Source organism: Geotrypetes seraphini, chromosome 1 (genome assembly GCF_902459505.1).
Source record: "Geotrypetes seraphini chromosome 1, aGeoSer1.1, whole genome shotgun sequence".
NCBI lineage: Eukaryota > Metazoa > Chordata > Amphibia > Gymnophiona > Dermophiidae > Geotrypetes > Geotrypetes seraphini.
Window position 1 is genome coordinate 394,323,469 of NC_047084.1, and position 19,897 is coordinate 394,343,365.

Below are 19,897 nucleotides of genomic sequence, written 5' to 3' on the forward strand. Positions count from 1 at the left end.
TTGGCTCTCCCCCTTTAATGGAGAAGCCCGGTCGCGAGCTGCTGATGCGGCGGGGGGTGGGCGGAGCTTGTCCTGCCTTTGCCCCGAAGTCTCCCTCGTGCTCCGGCGCTCCTAGCGCCTTGTTCCGCCTCCCTGCCTTGCTCTCCTTCTCCTTCCTCCTCTACTGATCCACTCTCTGGTTTCCTTCTTGGCGGTTATCCGGAGCCTTTCCTTGAGGCCCTTCACAAAGGCCCTTCGCAAAGGCGCTCTCGCTAAGGCCGTTGGCTCATCCCCTTTTATGGGGGGAGTTTGGCTGGTGATGTCGGGGGTGGGCAGAGTTAGCTCTCGCCTCTTCCCCTGCTAGCACCGCCTTCTCTGCTGCTCTCTCTGCTCCTTCCTGCTAGCACACTCTCTGCTCCCTGCTCCGCTCACTGTTCTGCCATGTGCTCAGGACTGTTCTACCATGTGCTCAGGACTAGGCACAGCTCCTACAGTCTCCCTTTGGCTGGCCTTGCATGTCGGGCAGTTGGGTCACAAAAGGACAGCGAGGATCTCCAGAAGGATCTGAACCAGCTGGAGAAATGGGCGGAAAAGTGGCAGATGGAGTTTAACATAGACAAATGCAAGGTGATGCACCTGGGTAGGAAAAATAAGGAACATGAATATAAAATGTTAGGTGTAACATTGGGCAAAAGCGAACAAGAGAGGGAACTGGGGGTACTGATAGACAGGAACCTGAAGCAGTTGGCTCAATGCGCAGCAGCAGCAAAGAAAGCAAACAGGATGTTGGGCATGATAAAGAAGGGGATCACGAGTAGATCGGCAACCATCATAATGCCGCTTTACAGAGCAATGGTCAGACCACACTTGGAATACTGTGTCCAACACTGGTCTCCATACCTAAAGAAGGATATAACCCTGCTGGAGAGGGTGCAGAGGAGAGCCACAAAACTAGTAAAAGGTATGGAAAATTTGAGCTATAAAGAACGCCTCGGAAAGCTGGGACTGTTCACCCTCGAAAAGAGGAGACTACGAGGGGTATGATAGAGACTTTTAAAATACTAAAAGGATTTGACAAAATAGAGCAAGAAACATCGTTATTCACATTGTCAAATGTGACACAGACAAGAGTTCATGGACTGAAACTGAGGGGCAGCAGGCTCAGGACAAATGTTAGGAAGTTCTGTTTCGCACGAGTGGTGGACGCTTGGAATGCACTCCCGGGGGAAGTTGTGACGGAGACTACCATTCTGGGATTCAAGCGCAAGTTGGATGCACACCTTCTTGCAAATCACATTGAGGGATACGGGTAATCAAGGTCTCCATCAGGGAGCACCTGGCTTGGCCTCCCCGTGTGCAGGTCGCCAGACTAGATGGACCTAGGGTCTGATCCGGTGAAGGCGTTTCTTATGTTCTTATGTACACAGGGCCTCAAAGCCTTAATCAGGGCCTAGATCCGCACACAAGGTCTAGATCAGTGTGCCGACCTGGCCTGGTTCAGAACTGCCTGTGTGCTGACCTTGCCTGTGTTTTGATGCCCTGGGTCAGAACAGACCTCCATCCCTACAACTTACTAAGTAGGATCCTATTCATAACTGAAGTACCGAACAATATAATTCCATATGATAACGGAATGAAAACTTCAAGAATAGAAATTATTTTAAGAACATAAGAAGTTGCCCCCACTGAGTCAGACCAGAGGTCCATCTTACTCAGCGGTCCGCTCCCGCGGCGGCCCATCAGGCCTAGTGCCTGAACAGTGGTCCCTGATTAATTTTGTAACTTACCTCTAATCCCATCCCTATAATCTACCTCTACTCTTATCTGTACCCCTCAATCCCTTTATCTTCCAAGTACCTATCCAAAGCTTCTTTGAACCCCTGTAGCGTGCTCCTGTTTATCACATCCTCTGGTAGCGCGTTCCATGTATCCACCACCCTCTGTGTGAAAAAGAACTTCCTGGCATTTGTTCTAAACCTCTCCCCTTTCAATTTCTCTGAGTGCCCCCTTGTACTTATTGATCCCCTTAATTTGAAAAATCTGTCCCTGTCTATTTTTTCTATGCCCTTCATGATCTTGAAGGTTTCTATCATGTCTCCTCTAAGTCTCCGCTTTTCCAGGGAGAAAAGCCCTAGCTTTTTCAGTCTGTCAGTATATGAGAGGTCCTCCATGCCCTTTATTAGCTTAGTTGCTCTTCTCTGGACCCTCTCAAGTACCTCCATGTCCTTCTTGAGGTACGGCGACCAGAACTGAACACAGTATTCCAGGTGTGGGCGCACCATAGCACGATACAGTGGCAGAATGACTTCCTTTGTCCTGGTCGTGATACCCTTCTTAATGATACCCAACATTCTGTTTGCTTTCCTTGAGGCCGTGGCACACTGCGCCGTGTGAGCCTGCCGGTGCCGGGATTTGCAAACGGCTCCTGACCAGGGCTCAACAAAGACCGAGTTCTGTCGTGCCTTCAAAAGAGGTTCAAGGTCCTGCTGGTTCTTATGAGTGAAACAAAAACATGGCAGGAACAATAAAGTTTTTAACAAAATTGAGTCCAACTTTATCTCACTCACAGTTCTCCAAATAGCAAAAGTGCCACAGTTCAAGTTTTGAACTCAAAAATCAAATATAAACAGAAAATTGGGACTTGTAAAAAATACAGCCCACACCTTTCTTGCAGGTAAGTTCAAATGGTTCTATTGTAGCCTTGCCCTAACAGTCTCACAATCAAAGAAGGCAAAATACGGCTACCGGAACACCCAGCCTTTTCCCTGGTTATTCCCAATGGTTTTAAACAGTCCAGAACATGCTGCCTAGGCCTGGTCTTTAACAGGCCTTCCCCAACCAACTTCACAAACAGCTGGTGGGGGAGGGGAGTAGCAGAATCCACTTTATTTAAAGATTGCCAAAGAATTGGCCCCACAATCCCGCCCTGAGGATCTTACGTGGATTCTCCCCTCGCTACTACCCCTTTCACACAGTCATTCACAAAGTCCTCTCAAAATAGAAAAAGGCAAAAGTCAAAATGTTCAAAATAAACACTTTCTTCTCTGTCCCCAAAATAAGGCATAGCTGCAGCAGTGAGCCCAGCACTGCTCACGCTGTCTGCACTTGCCTTGTGCTTCCAGACAGCCTCAAAAGAAAATTAGATTCCAAAAGCAAACAAACAGCAAGGAAATCCAACTTAGCTCTGATCCATGTGTATGTCCTCTGGTTCCAGGGAAGTATCCATAGGTTCTATGGCGTCCTGGCTGGCTGGCTGGTTTGCCTCAGGGACAGTGGATGCCTCAAGCATTTCAACATCCTGACACAGTGAGGATTCAGGAGCCCAGTCACTCGAGCCTTCTTCCTGGGCTGACCCAGGGCAGACTGAATTGTTTCTCCTCAGCTGAGCCTCTAAAGCCCTAAGCTGGACATGCCCTAACCTGTAAGGGGGAGGTACAACCTGTTGCTTCTGCTGAGCTTTCTGATTAGCCCTAATTGGGCCCAGCAGTTGTGCCTTAGCTGTGCTGGGAGCCTGCCTCTTAGGCTGTTCTTTTTTGTAAGGCATCTCCCGCTGCTCCAGGCTGTTCTCACCCTCATCTTCCCCTCCCCAGGATTCTGTAACCTGATGGTTTGACAGGAACTCTGACCCTATCTGTTTGTCTGAGTTTAGCCTGTCTCTCTGATTAGCCCTTTTTAGGGTAAGGCTTGTATTTGGAGGAGATAGACCTGGCACAACCCTAGTCTTGAGGCTGGGGTTGTGACAGCCGACGCCTTCAATGTTGTGTCTACCATCACTCCCAGGTCTCTTTCAAGGTCGCTCACCCCTAGCGCTGATCCCCCCATTTTGTAAGTGAGCATCGGATTTTTTCCCCCTATATGCATGACCTTGCATTTCCCTATGTTGAAACTCATTTGCCACTTTTTGGCCCATTTTTCCAGTGTTGTCAGATCTTTTTGGAGATCTTCGCAGTCTTTCATGTTATTGACCTTGCGATATAGTTTGGTGTCATCCGCAAATTTAATAACCTCACATTTTGTTCCTGCCTCCAGGTCGTTAATGAATATATTGAATAAGAGCAGTCCCAGCACCGACCCCTGTGGAACTCTGCTCGTGACCCATTGCCAGTCTGAGTAATGTCCCTTTACTCCAACCCTCTGTTTCCTGTCCGCCAGCCAGTTTTTGATCCATCGGTGGACCTCCCCTTGCACCCCATAGTTCCATAGCTTCCTTAGTAGTCTTTCATGTGGCACCTTGTCGAAGGCTTTTTGGAAGTCAAGGTAAATGATATCTATGGATTCCCCTTTATCCACCTGGCTGGTTACCCCCTCAAAGAAGTATAATAAGTTCGTGAGGCATGACCTGCCCTTGCAAAAGCCATGCTGGCTCGACTTTAGCTGCCCATAGTTGTCGATGTGTTCCCAGAAGCTGTCTTTAAGCAGTGCTTCCATCATCTTTCCTGGGACCGAGGTCGCTCTTTAGCCTGTCTATCTGCCTGAGGACATCCACCTTGCTCACCTCTAGCTGGACCAGATTTTCATCCTGCTCTCCTTTTACGATCTCCTCGGGCTCCGGAATGTTGATTGTGTCCTCCCTCGTGAAAACTGACGTGAAGAACTTATTTAGCCTGTCAGCTATCTCCTTTTCCTCTTTTACCACTCCCTTTCTGTCCCCATCATCCAAGGGTCCCACTTCCTCCCTTGCTGGTTGCTTCCCCTTAATGTACCTGAAGAATGATTTGAAGTTTGTTGCTTCCCCTGCCAGTCTCTCTTCATATTCTTTTTTTGCTTTCTTAACCACTCGATGACACTCCTTTTGGTGTTTTTTGTGTTCCTTTTGGTTCTCCTCTGTTTTGTCCTTTTTCCATTTTTTGAATGATGCTTTCTTGTCACTTATCGCCTTTTTCACTACATTTGTTATCCAGACTGGGTTTTTTGTTCTATTTTTTTGCACCCTTTCCTGTACTTGGGGATGCACAGGTTCTGTGCTTCGTGCACTGTGCCCTTGAGTATGGTCCAGGCATTTTCTATGGACTCCATCTTCCTTGCGCTGTCGTTGAGTTTCTTTCCCACCATTTTCCTCATGGCATCATAATTCCCTTTTTTGAAGTTAAGTGCAGTCGTTGTAGTTCTTTTCACCTTTGATGATCTAATTTCTAGCCTGTACTGGATCGTGTTGTGATCGCTGTTTCCTAGTGGGGCTAGTACCACCACCTCCTTAGCGGGTCCCCCTAGTCCGTTGAGGATTAGGTCAAGAGTGGCATCACCCTGTGTTGGTTCCGTGACCAGCTGTTCTATGAAACAATCCCTCGTGACCTCCAGGAATTTGGTGTTCCACATGCAGTTTGAGTGCCCAATACTCCAGTTTATTCCCGGGTAGTTGAAGTCTCCCATCACCACCACACTTCCGCTTTTGCATACCTGCCTCAGTTCATCCTCCAGATCCTGGTCGATTTCTTCCGTTTGTCCAGGTGGGCGATAGTACAGACCCAATTTTATGTCTGCTCCAGTTCCTCCTGGTAGCTTAACCCATAGTGATTCCAAGTCGTCCGCCCTTACTGTTGTTTCCATCCTGGTTGAAGGTATTTAATCTTTTATATATAGCGCTATTCCTCCACCCTTTTTGTGTGACCTATCTCTCCTGTAGAGTTTGAATCCTAGTAAAGCCACATCCCATTCATTGTCATCAGTCCACCACGTTTCTGTGACTCCAATTATGTCTAGGCCCTTTTTGCTAGCTAGGATTTCCAGCTCTCTCATTTTAGCCCTTAGGCTCCTAGCATTAGTGTATAGGCAAAGTAAGTCCCGTTTGTTTGCCTTTCTTGCTGTTTTTCCTCGTGGTTTGGCGCTCCTGGCTCCCTCGTGAGTTGCCAGACCCCAAGCCTCGTCTCGGTCATCCTCCTCCTGTGGTGTGTCTGTTTTGTCCTCAGCCTGTTCCCCTGTTTTTGGTTGTCCCTCTGGATTCCGTTGTTCTCTATTAGTGCTGCTTGCCAGTTTTGTTCGTGCACTAGACCCCTGCAATTCTCCCTTAGGTCCTTTTTCAAAAAGTTCCCATTCAGACCTGAGCCCTCTTTTACAGTGTCCTTGCTCAATATCTTTGGCCCAGGTCCCCTGCATTGCGTCCTTAGGTTCTTTTTCCAAAAGTTCCCTCTCAGTCCCGATCCCTTTTTTTACAATGTCCTTGCTCTATGTCCATGGCCCTGGGCCCCTGTGTTGTATCCTTAGGTCCTTTTCCCAAAAGTTCCCACTCAGTCCCCAGCCCTCTTTTACAATGTCCCTGCTCAGTATCCTTACTTGATACTTTTGTCCGATGTGTCAAATCGACTGTCGGCTTTCCCCTCTTCCTCAGTTTAAAGCCAAATGAATGACGCTCTGGACGTTGCGTGCCAGCATCCTTGTCCCAGTCGTGCTCAGGTGGCAGTCCGTCTCTCCTGTAGAGCTTATTCTTTCCCAGGAAAGTTGTCCAGTTCCGTGCAAAAAGGAAACCCTCCTCCTCGCACCATCTCCTGAGCCAACCGTTTATTGCTTGTAGTTCGCTCTGCCTCCTTGTGTCCGCTCTAGGTACTGGCAGGATCTCTGAGAAGGCTATCTTCCTTGCCCTCAGTTTCAGTTTCCTCCCCAGGATCCTGAACTGATCAGTTAGTGCAATCCTGTTGTAGTCCCTCCTGCTGACGTCGTTAGTTCCAACATGGATTACTACAGCTGTCTCCTCCGTCTCGGCCCCTTCCAGGATCCTCTCTATTCTGTCGGTGACGTCCTTCGTTCTTGCCCCCGGGAGACATGTCACTAGACGGTCCTCTCTCCCTCCAGCTATGTGACTGTCCATTCCTCTCAGAATTGAGTCTCCCACCACGATAGCAGATCTCCCCTTCCTCAACTGTCTCTCTGGTCTCAGGTCTGAATCGGTGGTGCAGTCCTCTAGTCCCTCCTCCGGGTTCTGTCGGGTCTCCTCCTCATCTGCCTGTCCAGATTCTCCGCAAGGTCCTACTCCCATGGCGTCTGGTAGATTTTGTCGTCCGTCTGTTAGTTCCCTCCTGATGTGCTTGTGGTCCTGTGCCTCCACCATCCTGCAGGCCTCCTCGATGAACTTCTCGAGTTCCCTAACTTGTTCTGTGATGTGGTCCTCTCTGGCGGTGTCTTCCGTTGCCCAGCACTGCTCCTCTATGGTGCAGAGTCCCTCCAGTTCCTGTACTCGAACCTGCAGTCTCCCGACCTCCTTCTTCAGGCTATCCAGTTCCTGGCATCGACTGCAAATGTACGCCCGCCTCCCGGAGGGGAGGTAGTCATACATATGACATTCGATGCAGTACACTGGGTAGCTCTGCTGGGCTCCTACTGCCTCCATTTCTTCTATCCTGTTCCTATGTCCCACGGTGCGTATGGGTGGTGCCTGGCGTGCAGCTAGCTGAAAGAGTAGAGAGAGAGAAGTGTGAGAAGAGAAGAAAAGTACCTTAGTTAGATTTTTGCTGCTGGGCTGCCTGGGCTCCTTCTCAAGGCTCCTTCGCAAAGGCGCTCTCGCTAAGGCGAGCGCCTTTGCCGCGCGCCAAACGGCTGCGCGCCTTTGGCTCCTCCCCTTTTAAGGGGGAGCTCCGGGTCTGCTTCCAGTGATGTCAGGGGGTGGGCGGAGCTAACTCTCGCCTCAGCCCCTCACCCTCTGGCTCTCTCCTGCTCCTTCCCTTCTGCCTCCACGTGTCTCCTCTGTCCTGCCTTCTGCTTCTCTCCTCAGCCCTCTCCTCCTCTGCCTGCCCCGATCTCAGAACAAGCTGAAAGCAAGCTGATCTGCGATCCTTAGCCCCTCCTATATGGACTTCCAGAACCCAAGTATTAAAGGACAGTGAAATAAAATATGGTTTTGTAATCTCACTGGAATCCAAAATATTCTATACATTAAATAGTATAAAGTCTGTCTCATAGAGGCTGAGGTTGTACATCGCACTCTGATTCCAAAACCTAGACCAGTGGTAGGCAAACTCATTAGTCAAAAGAGCCAAAGATCAGCAGTACAACAATTAAGATTTCTTTTGAGAGCCATACCCTGCGCCCGCTTGCGCTACGACGGCTACTTCAACCCGACTGACACCCTGCTCACCCGCACGTAGTCAAAATTGATTCATGGCAGAACCTAGAGAATGACACGGGGAAAAAATTTGTCTCCGTCCCGTTCCCGCGAGCTTGGTTCCCGCAAACCATTTGATCCCATCCACAGAAGCCTCGAATAGTTTTACACTGAAATTATATTAAAATATAAAAAGAAACAATATTCTGGTGTCTTCTCCCCACTCTCTCGTCCCCATTTCCCTTCAGTGTCCTCAGCCCACTCTCTCTCCACTTCCCTTCAGCGTACGCACATAAAAATAAGCAAGCAATTTTATATCATTTTCATTCTATTCATTCATAGAAATTAAAGTCTAAATAATGCCAGTCACAAAACAAAACATGATTTTACAAAAAATAATTCCCTGCACAGTAAAGCCTGCAAGGATTACTAGATGTCTTTCAGCAGCTCCCCTCCCTCACTCCTCCTTACCTTCGTGGCCAATCGCCGACTGGCTCGGAACGTTCTCTCCAACATCAGAATTGATATCGGGAAGAAGGCTTCTGGGCGGCGATTAGCAGCAGTAGGGAGGTAAGGAGAGCAGCAGTGGCAGACCGGGGAGGTGGGGGGGGGGGGGTTAAATCAGGTGCTGGAGGAAGGCTTTTTTTTTTTTTTGTGCGGGAGGGACAGGAAGCGATCGCCTGTCCTGTTGTCCCCATGCACAGCTTCGGGACGCTATCCCTGAAAATGGGACATTTTTGCGTCCCGAAGCTGTGTGTGGGGACAAAGGGACAGGGGGTCTAAAAACAGAATTTACATCAAGAAGAAAAGAAAAGAAAGAATTCTACTCAAAAATGATTCTTAAAGCCAAAAACTCCACAAAAACCCTATACCATACTATGTATGGTCCAGAGGTAGGCTACTAAATTTGTGCATGGTCTTCGTCATAAAGCATATGGGGACAGACTTAAAGATCTCAATATTGTGACAGGGAAGCCCCTGTCCCAGTGGAAAGGACTGTTAAACCTCCCCAGCATGAAGCACGGGGCTCTGTAAAATCTGGCCTAGAGCAAGGACAGCAGGCTCAGCCAGGAGGGAAAGTGCATAAACAGGTTGTAGTACAGCCCAAAAGCCAGGTGGGGAGAGCACTGAAAACTAATGATCTCCCCAATCAATCCTTTCCCCAAGCCTAGAAGCATAAACCCAACCTAGGAGGGGGTGGAGTCAGCCTCTGAAGGGAGCAGGTTGAAAAGCCTCAGGGAGGAAATCAGCTGGAGAAGGAGAAGGACACAGCTGGCTCTGATTGCGGGAGCCAAACAACCCACAGTGTGCCTAGCTTCCACAGGCAGCCCAATCCTCAGCAGGGACGTCTTGCCAGAGGCCAGTTCACAAGGAGGGGCAGTGTAAACCTCAGAAGGTATGGGGACTGGCCCAGCAATACTCAGGGAGAATGGCTGGGAGTTTATCCGGAGTTAAATGTTCCAGGAGAGCCAGCCAGCCTGCAGAGAGGGGGATGGGAGGAAAAGCTTGGGATGGATGTGGGAATGGAAAGCCAGGATTCCCAAGAGTGTAAGTGGGAAATGTGTAGTGACCCTAGGGATAGTGTGTGTGATGAAGACATGGACCTGGAAGGGTGCAGTGTGTGAGGGTCCCATCCATTCTTATAAGGAAAGTTTTCTGTTTCGATTAAACTCAAGCCAGAGCATGGCTGCAAGCAGGGCTGAGGCAGCCTGCTTAATTATGTGAGAATGCTTCTGTAAATAAACCGGTATCCAGACTCCCTAGGAGCAGAAGATAAAGCAGATAAGGGTTATATCGGGAGAGCCTGGAGACCTTAAAACAAAAGGGAGGCGTGGCCCGCACAGCCTGTCAGGCAGGGCTGTGAAGGTTCTTTGGGAGCAGGGTGGGTTAAAGCAAGAAGCAAAGTTAATCTTGTTTATATTGTGACTATAAAAAAAATAGCTGAGACGTGAGAAGACTGGCACGAGCTGTGCTCAGTTGTAAGGCAAGGAACTGTGGTCAGGAGAGACTGATAAATCCCAAAAGGGAATATGAGACAGTGAAAGCCCTGGACTACCGTGAAATCTTAGTTTTGAATTATGTTTATTTTGATAAAGATGGACTATCCAGTTCCTGAGTCAAGCTCCATATGACTCACCTGGACTGAACTATACGAAAGTACAGGAAGCACCTAAGAGAGTCTAAGACCCCGTTTAAATGGGTTTTTTTTTTTTCTTGTTTTCATTTGGGAACACTAATAAACCTGGTGAGGTTCACAGCAATCCAGTATCCGGGTTTTCCTTCATCTGACCACATAAAGGGCGCAACAAAATTCTTACTTGTGGTCCGAGCCGAGCTTTCCCACATACTCGGAGACTGGCCCGGCCACAATATGTATACGTTGGAGGAAAGGCAGGAAAGGGGAGATATGATAGAGACGTTTAAATATCTACTTGAAGTAAATGCACATGAGTCGAGTCTCTTTCATTTGAAAGGAAGCTCTGGAATGAGAGGACGTAGGATGAAGTTAACAGGTGATAGGCTCAGAGGTAATCTAAGGAAATACTTTTTTACAGAAAGGGTGGTAGATGCATGGAACAGTCTCCCAGAAGAGGTGGTGGAGATAGAAACTGTCTGAATTCAAGAAAGCCTGGGATAGGCACGTGGGATCTCTTAGAGAGAAGAAGAGATAATGGTTACTATTGATGAGCAGACTGAATGGGCCATTTGGTCTTTATCTGCCATCATGTTTCTAAATCACCAACAAATGTTCCTTAACCAGTAAAGAATTCAGCAACTTCTTCACAGAGAAAATAATGAAGCTACAGAAAGGTAATGGCCTAAATAACAACATATTAATAGACAAAGAGACAGGGGAAATAGGAGACACAATGGAAGAGTTTGAACCCATTACAGAGATCCAGGTGAAGAAACTTCTGAGAAGAGTGAAACCTGGCACACATTGACACATGCCTGATACCCCTGATGAAAGAGTTCAAAGGCCCAGGACTCTCCCACCTCACAGACCTTATCAATGAATCATTACAGTCTGGACATATTCCACTTAAATGGAAACTTTCAGTCATCAGGCCCATCCTGAAGAGTAAACAAAGACCTAGAAGATCCCTCCAACTACACACCAGTAGCCAACCAACCACAGATATCTAAACTAACAGACAAACTAGCCTGCCAACAAATATCAGACTTCCTAGAAAACTCATCAAAACTAGACCAGGCCCAATCAGTGTTCAGAAGACACCTAAGCACGGAAACCGTGCTAGTAGCAGTACAGAACTTGGTCCTTAAACACAATATGAAAGAAGAAGATGTACTGCTGGAGTTACTGGACTTCTTAGCAGCCTTCGACCTATTCAAGTTTTATTTTAATTTGATGAATCGCTTATTCAAATTTACTAAGCGAGTTACAGTAAAAGAAAAATAAACATATATTTAGACATACCATTTTAAATTTTAAAATGATGGGTTAGAGTAGTCCAACAGACTTACAGACTAATCAATACACAAGGAATGGAGGGATAGAACTACAATTCAATGTTATAAAGTACAGAAAATAACCATAGATGGAAAGAACATTAGGGAGGGAAAAGTAGAAACCTGGTGGGTAATTAATATAAAATTCAAACATAATTTAAAGATTAAAAGCATCTTTAAAAAGGAAACTCTTTAAGTTATTTTTAAAACGGCTGAGATCATTTTCCTCTCTTATATGCTAAAGCAAAGTGTTCCAAAGTTGCGGAGCCATCACTGAAAACATATCATGTCGTCGAGTTCTGATAACTTTCAAAGAGGGGACTACTACGAGTTTTTGGTTAGTGGACCGGAAAGAACGCGATGTATTATACTGTATTATCCTCCAGGGGGTAACCCCTTTTAGCAAATCTATGAGCCATAACAGGTGCTTGTTTTTCATAAGTGAGATATTTCTTTAAGAGAGGAAATGGGAGACAGTAAAATAGCTGACTACCCAATGAGCAGTGAAGATGAGATTGACACAGAATGGCAGGATAGACAAGAACAGGAAAGGTTTGCCTTACCTGAGGCAGTGCCAAAGCAGAGCAGGAAATTTCTATCCTGCTATTACCCTGTTCCTGTAAAGCAGAAACCAGAAAGAAAGTTTTCTCTCAGAGAAATGTCTCAGGCTGAGGAAGGAAAGCCCTTCTCCCCACATAAGCCAAGGGGGTGTGGTTTTCCACAGCTAGGTTGAGTAGAGAGCAGGGAGAGACAGGAAGAAGCTCAGAGCAGGACAGAGCTTCATACAGACCAGCCAGCTGAGGTACACAGCACTGATTGGGAGATGACTGAGGAGCAAGCAGAGGGTAACTTGACTCCAGATTCTCTTATCTCAGTCTTTGAAAAGAGTGGTGCTGCAGCTGAAGCTTGGCTGGAGAAAATGGAAGTGGCTTGAAACAAACGCGAGTTTGCTTGATGTTTTCTTTGTGCCTTTTTTCTGGTATGCAGACTGTAGGTGCTGCATGAGAAAGTATATTTTGGACTGTAAAGTTTTTTGCATTTTTTTCTTTGTGCCTTAAACCTAAGGAACTGTATTTTTGTGCTGACCAGAGCAGTGGCTAAAACTGAATCAAACTAGGCAGGAAACTCAGCGTGCTTTGTTCCTATAATCATATCACTGATATCAGAGCTCCGTGTGTAGGCACCAGCTCCTTTGATTGCACTGAGTCTGCATGCTTCTCAGAAAGGTTCTGAAAATTCCTGAGGTTAAAGCTTGTATGTTTTCTCTGTTAACCACCATCCTGGTTTTTATTAAGTTTATCTTTAAGAACCAGTTTCTGCTGTCTACTGAATGAATGCCATAAAGCTGTCTGTGTGCCTTGATAAGAACCTTTTTCACAGAAGTATAAAACATGCTATCTCTCTCTCTCATGGCTACCTCTGCCTGTAGCCCAGTGTTGCTGGTTTGGGAGTCACTGTAGTAAATCCATCCTGAAGTTCAGGACAGAGGATTGCTTTCTTTGCCACTGTAAATAGTGGAGCGTTAATTGATGTTGTTTTTTGCACAACTTCAAGAATTCCTAAAATGAGACTCTGGTGAAGAGGACTGTGTATGGTTTACCTCCTAAAGCCCAGGGCTTGGGACTGAGTTAAAAAGCTTGATTTGATTAACCTTTTCTTTTGGATTATATTTTCATGCTTTCATTGAAGCCTATTAACTTTAATTTTGAGGCCAGTGGTCAAATAAAGCTTAGAAGCAGCAAGACTTCAATCAAGACAGGCAGAGAAGTCACTGAAAGTACTCAGGGGATGGCTATAGTCCTTGTGCAGATGTAGGGGAAGCCAGGATGGAGGGCAGAGGTCTCTGTACAGACCGAGGCCATCCCCACAAAGATGTCTACAGTCTCCACACAGACGGAAGCAATGGATCAGCCAGATGGAAGCCTTTTGCTGAAGCTGAGGAGCCTGAGAGAGGAGGTTCAGCGCTTAAGAAGCATCTGAGATGACGAGACCTTGATCGATGGGGTCATCCAGGAGCTGTCTCAGATCGCCGAACAGGAACCTGACAAGACCATCCTAGAGACACCCAAAGCATCCAAACCTGCAACCTTGAGACCAACCGTTGAAATACAGGAAGAGGCTGGAGACGCTGATTCCTGGCAGCTGGTGACTTCCTCCACAGGAAAATGCAGAAGACCTTCTTCTGTCTCTTTCTCTCACATACAGGGCAGCTCTACATCGACACCGCAAATCACCCTGAGGAATAGATACCAGCTGCTACAGGAAGGTCCTGACAACGAGGTACAGGAAGTTGTTCAGCAAACGGTTCCAGTTCCGGAGTCAACAGGTCGGCCCACCCCTAAGAAGCGCAGAGTAGTGGTCATAGGGGATTCGCTGCTGAGGGGCACCAAGGTACCAATTTGTAGATCAGACTTGCAATCAAGAGAGGTCTGCTGTTTGCCAGGGGCCAGGATCTGGGATGTAACAGCTTGCCTGGACAGACTCATCAAGCCCCGAGACCACTTCCCCATGCTTCTCATCCATGTTGGAACCAACGACACTGCCAGGAACACCCTGGAGAGCATACCTGAAGACTTCAGAGCCCTGGGCGAGAAGCTGAGGAGGATGGATGCACAGGTGATCTTCTCCTCGATCCTCCCAGTGAGGGGCAAGGGTAGAGCCAGGGAGGATCACATCCAGAGGGCAAACGACTGGCTGCAGGGGTGGTGCAAAGAGATGAACTTCGGGTTCCTGCACCATGCAGAGGTATTACAAGGACTACAGAGACCAGACGAGTTACACCTGACCAGAAGAGGGAAGAACGTCCTTGGATAACGACTAGCCCTCCTACTTCACAGGGCTTTAAACTAGGTAAGTTGGGGGAGGGTACGGGCACAAACAACCTACCTGGCGAGCTAAGCTGCCAATACTTTTTTGAGATTGAGGTAAGTAAACACCGCAATTCTGGGTCTGGGTCAGGGGCGAGTATACACACTTCCGAGTCTGGGGTAGGTTCACATTATAATTCTGGGTCACATTGTAATTCTGGGTCTAGGGGGGGGAGTACACATTGTAATTCTGGGTATAAGGAGAGTACACACATTGCAAATTGTACTAAAAGAGTCCAAGTAGCCCAAGCAGGAATACCCCCACAGGGTACACACATTTCCGAGTCTGGGATAGGTGCACACTGTAGTTCTGGGTCTGGGGAGAGTACAAAACATGCAATTAATGCTAAAAGTGTCCAAGTAGCTCAAGCGGGAATATCCCCACTGAGACGTAACAAACATACAACAAGGAGGGCTATGTACGTCAACGCCCACAGTCTAGGAAACAAGATCCTGGAATTGGAAATAGAAATGAGGAACGCCGACCTGGATGTGGTGGCGATATCTGAGACCTGGCTCACGGACTCCCACGGGTGGGACATAGTCATACCAGGTTACAGCTTGCTTTGCTGTGACAGGGAGGGCAAAATGGAAGGAGGTGTAGCACTATATACTAAAGATGACATTAAGGTCACCAGAATCGCAGATGTCCAGTACACAGGGGAATCCCTTTGGGTAAATTTGGCCAGGGGGAAGGACAAATGCCTGTATCTTGGCATAATATACAGACCCCCAAGACAACAGGATGACCTAGATATGGAATTAATCGGAGATATAGAGAATATCACCTTGCGTGGGGACACAGTATTGTTAGGTGACTTCAACATGCCTGATGTGGATTGGGACACTTTCCTCTGCTTCCAGCAGCAGCAGGAGGCTATTAAACTCTATGAAGGGAACAAGACTCAGGCAACTGGTGTTGGAACCAACAAGGGATCAGGCAATACTGGACCTGATACTTACCAATGGAGAAAGTGTCACAGAGGTCTCGGTGAGTGACACATTGGCCTCCAGTGACCACAACATGGTATGGTTCAATCTCAGGAAAGGTTTCACTACATCTACCACACTGATCAAGGTCCTCAAATTCAAGGACACAAACTTCGAAGACATGGGAGATTTCGTTCATCAGGCGCTGCAAAACCAAGCAGAAACCGATAACGTGGAAGAAATGTGGTCGACTCTGAAAGCCACCATACAGGAGGCAACCAACCACTATAGTGGTTCTCTGCGGAGATCTCAGACCTCATCAAAGAGAAGAAAAAAGCATTCATCTCTTACAAACAATCAGGGAAGCAGGACTCTAGAGAAGACAGCAGTTAGGGAGGCCAAATTCCGCATGGAGGAGTCTCTAGCGAAGAACATCCAGAAGAGAGATAAATCCTTCTTCAGGTATATCAGCGACAGAAATAGAAACTCAGGCGAATAGTATGCCTTAGGAAACCAGACGGAAACTATGTAGAAACGGACTCGGAAAAAGCCAAACTGTTAAATGAATACTTCTGCTCAGTCTTTACCTGTGAGGCGCCAGGACTTGGCCCTCAGCTACAGACAAGGGATGACTCAGTAGACCCGTTTAGTAATTTCGAGTTTACGCCCAGCAGTATCTACTGTGAGCTGTCTAAGCTCAAGGTTAACAAGGCTATGGGGCCTGACAACCTACACCCCAGGGTGCTCAGGGAGTTGAGTGATGTCTTGGCGGAACCGCTATCTGCGCTCTTCAATCTCTCCCTTAGTACAGGTAGAGTCCCGTTGGACTGGAAGACGGCTAACGTCATTCCACTCCACAAGAAAGGATCCAGGATGGAGGCAGCAAACTACAGACCAGTAAGTCTCACATCAATAGTGTGCAAACTAATGGAACTCTAATCAAACGCCAATTGGATATGATCCTGAACGAGGAGAATCTACGAGATCCCCGTCAACATGGATTTACCAAGGGGAGATCCTGCCAATCCAACCTGATCAGCTTCTTTGACTGGGTGACGAGGAAGCTGGATGTTGGGGAGTCCCTGGACATCGTATACCTGGACTTCAGCAAAGCATTCGATAGCGTACTACACCGCAGGTTGCTGAGCAAGATGAGTTCTATAGGATTGGACGACACATTGACGAAATGGATTGGGAACTGGCTTGGAGGTAGGCTTCAGAGGGTAGTGGTGAACGGCACCCCCTCCAAAACAACGGAGGTGATCAGTGGAGTGCCGCAGGGCTCGGTCTTGGGCCCGATCCTATTCAACATCTTTATAAGAGACTTGGCAGAGGGGCTCCGAGGTAAAATAACATTATTCGCCGATGACGCCAAACTAAGCAATATAGTAGGCAAAAGCACAACAGACAAAAACTCAATGCCCAACAACATGATACACGACCTACTCCTACTGGAGCGCTGGTCTAGGACCTGGCAACTCAGCTTCAATGCCAAAAAATGCAAAGTCATGCACCTGGGCAGCCAAAATCCATGCAAGACTTACACCCTTAATGGCGAGATCCTAACAAGAACTGTAGCAGAACGAGACTTAGGGGTGATCGTCAGTGAGGACATGAAGACTACCAATCAAGTGGAGCAAGCTTCATCCAAGGCTAGACAAATCATAGGTTGCATACGCAGGAGTTTCATCAGCCGTAAGCCTGAAGTAATTATGCCATTGTATAGATCCATGGTGAGACCCCCATCTGGAATACTGTGTACAATTCTGGAGGCCACATTACCGCAAAGATCTGCTGAGACTAGAGTCAGTCTTGAGAATGGCCACACGGTTGTTCTCGGGACTCAAGGATCTCCCGTACGAGGAAAGGCTAGATAAATTACAGCTATACTCACTTGAGGAACGCAGAGAGAGGGGAGACATGATCGAGACGTTCAAGTATCTCACGGGCCGCATCGAGGTGGAAGAAGATATCTTCTTTTTCAAGGGTCCCACGGCAACAAGAGGGCATCCTTGGAAAATCAGGGGCGGGAAACTGCACGGTGACACCAGGAAATTCTTTTTCACTGAAAGGGTGGTTGATCGCTGGAATAGTCTTCCACTTCAGGTGATTGAGGCCAGCAGCATGCCTGATTTTAAAGCCAAATGGGATCGTCAGTGGGATCTATTCACAGAGAAAGGTAGGGGAGGGTCATTGGGGTGGGCAGACTAGATGGGCCGTGGCCCTTATCTGCCGTCTATTTCTATGTTACTGAAAGATCAGGTCTAGGCTGTTGCCTATGGTTAAAAGTCCTGAAGGGCTCCCCTAGTTCCAGGGGGACCACGCCAAAACGAAGTTGTGTGTCACTACCTGGCTGCTCACCATGCTCTTTGGGGCACAGGTATGACAATGCGCAGATAACCTCCCGACCGAGATGAGCAGGCTAACGGGGATAGGCTAGGGGCAGGTCTATGGGTAAGACTGGGGTGTGGCATGGGCATATTAGGGCGGGAATGGGTGGAACTGGGCGGACCTGGGGGCGGGTCTATGGGTTCAGATTTTACATACATAAAATCCGGTAACCCTAAGGGAAGCCAAGCATCAATTCCTATTGCTGCTCCCTGTGATCTTGGGCAAGTCACTTAACCCTTAATTGTATAAACAAATAAAATGGTTTAAAATTTACCTCCTCCCAGAATCCCAGCAGCTACAGCAACAGGGAGATGCAGCCTACCAGGGCTTGGAGGAAAGGGGAGTACTATAGCAGAAGAGCCATGTGAGAGAGTCTATAGGATGCTGCCACTTCCTCTTAAGGATACTCCTTCACAGTGTTAGATCTACCCATAGTCCTGCTCAAGGGAGAAGTGACACAGGAGGGGTGAAGCTAGGAGAGCAGGAATTAGGAAGTATAAAATCTCAGGGCCCAACAAGGTTAAGGAGGACTAGAAGAAACAACCTATGTGTGACCTGCAATAATGACAATCAGTCTCAGTGCTTGATCCAGCCACAGGCTGACTGGTGACTTTTGCTGATTAGAAACCCATGCATGCTGTGACCTGCAGGAGCAGGATCATGGGAGGACTTTGCTTACACCTAAGGACTAGTTTGTGCTATTTTTCCCTTGCCTTTGAAGCTAACAGGACCCCCATACTTTGCACTTTTAATAATAAACTTTATTAAGAGAAGCAAATGTCTCAGCCTATATGCAAGGCTGGCCTAAAGGTATCTGATGCCCTAGTGAACCTTCAGGCATGCACTATCCCTTAACAAGGACTAGCTCAAAACCTTATCCACTTGCTTTATAGTCCAGCATCTTTCTTTCCCTTCTCTATCCACCCAGATGTCCAGCATCTTCCTTCCCCTTTTCCTACCTCTCCTATTGTTCAACATCTTCCCTTTTCTCCTATTTCCCTACAGGTTCCTAGCATTTCCCCTCCATCATGTCCAGTATTTCCCCTCCCCTTCCATATCCCTACTAGTATCAAGCACCTCTTTCCCCTTCCATAGTTTTGCAGGTGTCCAGCATCTCTCCTTCCCTTTCTTATCCCCAAGTGTCCAGCATCTCCCTTTCATACCCAATCAAAGATATCTAGCATATCTATGCCCTTCCCTCCCCCCTCCCCCGTGTCTAGCACCTTGCTCCTTTCCTAGCTCCCTCCATGGAATCCAGCATCTCCCTCTTTCCCTTTTCCCATCATTGCTACTAGCCTGCTTTCTGTGCTACTCTACCTCCATCCTCCCTAGTAGCTACAACTAACATCAAGAAGAAACTCAGTGCAGTAGTGGGCCTTCTTTATTGTGCATACTCAGGGCCTTCTGATGCAAATTTTCTATGAGATGGGGCAGGAGCAGCAAGCTTTGAGCATGCACATGCATATGGGTGCGTAATGGCCCACTGCCACACTGATAGCAGCGTGGTGCTCTGTTGCTGCTCTGCCACTCTGCATTGCCCCTTTCCTGAAGTAGATGTCTAGCCCTAAGTGGTCATCTAGTCTGCTTTTAGCTTTAAATTATTTAAAGCCAATACTGGTTATTCACTAGAGGAGTTTCATGATCATATCACTTTGAGGATGTTAATAGCATCACAGTCATATTTTGTATAAGTCACAACCTCCTGACAGCCCATTATTTAAGACATTAAATCATTTTAATAGGTACCTTAAGACTTTTTTCTTTAAACAATCATTTTGTGCCTGGTTTTACAAACAGTGCTACTAGGCGCCCTAGTTAGTAGTGGATACCTAGCAATGCCTAATGAAAATCTGTGTGCAACTTAATTTAATTTTAATGGGTTAAATTGCACAGCAATTGGTCACACCACTAAAAACCCATTAAAAACAATTATTTTTATTGATATGATTGCATACATATATTCACTTGGCACCTAGCAATACCTAAGTCAAGGTGCCCTCCAATGCCTAATAATGCCTACCTGATGGAGAAAAGATATAGTAAACTTAGGCGTCACTAGGCATCTTTATTATCTACCTTGTATGGTTAAAGAAGTGAAAGAGAGGGAAATGGATGTTATCTCCTCCCCAGATAGTTTAGATGTCTCTAAATTTCTTGAATCTATGCAAAGTGTCAAACAAGTAAAAGGACAACATTATTGGTTCTTCTTCAGTCTGAAAAACAGAAG

The 19,897-nt window shown here is 47.2% G+C and overlaps 1 protein-coding gene across 7 annotated transcripts in view; it reads left to right on the forward strand.

The window, feature by feature from the left end:
* The window catches only part of LOC117347156 (stimulated by retinoic acid gene 6 protein-like), a 422,585-nt gene that overhangs the window by 377,361 nt on the left and 25,327 nt on the right, over positions 1-19,897 (forward strand). The window lies entirely within an intron of this gene.